This window comes from Cyprinodon variegatus, unplaced genomic scaffold, assembly GCF_000732505.1.
Source record: "Cyprinodon variegatus isolate N-32 unplaced genomic scaffold, C_variegatus-1.0 Scaffold600, whole genome shotgun sequence".
Classification (NCBI taxonomy): Eukaryota; Metazoa; Chordata; class Actinopteri; order Cyprinodontiformes; family Cyprinodontidae; genus Cyprinodon; species Cyprinodon variegatus.
In genome coordinates this window covers 470,497-471,815 of record NW_015151053.1, presented here as the reverse complement: position 1 = coordinate 471,815, position 1,319 = coordinate 470,497, and the positions used below count along the sequence as shown (strand labels likewise).

The following is a 1,319-nucleotide window of genomic DNA, read 5'->3' as shown; positions in this document are numbered from 1 at the left end:
TTTTTTTTCTTACTTTTGCAAATGAAGTTATGTTTTCAGGAGAGTTTGTTTTACTGCCTAAGTACAGAATATCTGTAAAGGTTATGGGCGGATTTTTATGAGACTTTTATCAGAGGTGTTTCTTATGCCAAGAAACCATCCATACAACTTTTATGAGGATTCAGATCATAATATGGACACAGATTTTTTAAAGGAAAAGGGAAGGTTGTTGGTTTGTTGGCAGGATCAATTAGAAACATGTGAACAAATTCTGAGGAAAATTTTTTTTTCTCGGCACCTTATGCCGAGGAACAATTGATTTAAAATTGCAGATGCATGTCAAAATATGGGGCAGAATTTGCTGCTTGGCGAACATCTGCTCCCTCCAAATGCTTTTCTAGATATTTATTTTTTTCTAATCATTTAGACAAAGTTCTAGTTCAGGTCCAGTAAAAATTAAATTTTTCAAAATTTGCTGCAATTGGGAGCCTTTACCTTTATAATATTTACATTTCCAAAGCATTATTTTTAATATTTGAAAATGTAAACTCTGTAAACAATTATGTTTTTTGGGGGAGGGAATTAAACTTATTATGTCCCTGATATATAGTGGAATAGATGAGAGTAGAAGAGAAAATATCAGATCAGAATAGAAACAAATATATGAATCTGAAACAATAGAAGAACAAAACAGATAATAAAACAAATCTGTCTCAAATAGAGTTATGTAGAATAGAACGGAACAGAGTAGAATAGATACACACACACAATCAGACAGATCATAAATGAGTAGATCAGAATAGAAAAGCTTAGATTAGAATAAAATCGATAATAGATAATGATATGATAGATCCGAGTCGAAAAAAAGGAAAAGGATAAAAAGACTCAGATAAAAACTAAAGAAGTGGAATAGAAGAAATGAGAACACAAGGTGACTGACCTGCAGTTTTCCGTCCAGCTGACGTCTCTAGATGTTTGTTCTCTAGATGTTTGGTCTCTAGATGTTTGGTCTCTAGATGTTTGGTCTCTAGATGTTTGGTCTCTAGATGGGCTCATCAGGAGATGGAGGTTCTTCCTCAGCTTCATCCTCTTTACAGCTCCATTATAGATTTGATTATTTCCTACATAAAGAAAGAACCATGTTTTAATGCCAGTTTAGACAGAGATAGGAGACAGTTTTCACCAGAGAGTCCTCATTTTTCAATCACAACTAAAACCAATGTTCCGGTCTGAGGATCTAAAATGCTCTGCAGTTCTATATCAAGCTGATGAATGGAGATCGGTATTTTTAGATCAGAGCTTGGAGTCGATCATAGTTTAATGGCCTCCATTTCTCCTTC

General features: G+C 34.0%; 1 protein-coding gene across 1 annotated transcript in view; it reads right to left on the bottom strand.

The window, feature by feature from the left end:
* LOC107096125 (type II inositol 3,4-bisphosphate 4-phosphatase-like) overlaps positions 1–1,319 on the bottom strand; it is a 41,779-nt gene that overhangs the window by 37,834 nt on the left and 2,626 nt on the right. The window contains exon 2 of the mRNA XM_015392638.1: positions 920–1,100. The gene's annotated coding sequence lies outside the window, so the exon portion shown is untranslated. The remainder of the gene's footprint in view (positions 1–919; positions 1,101–1,319) is intronic.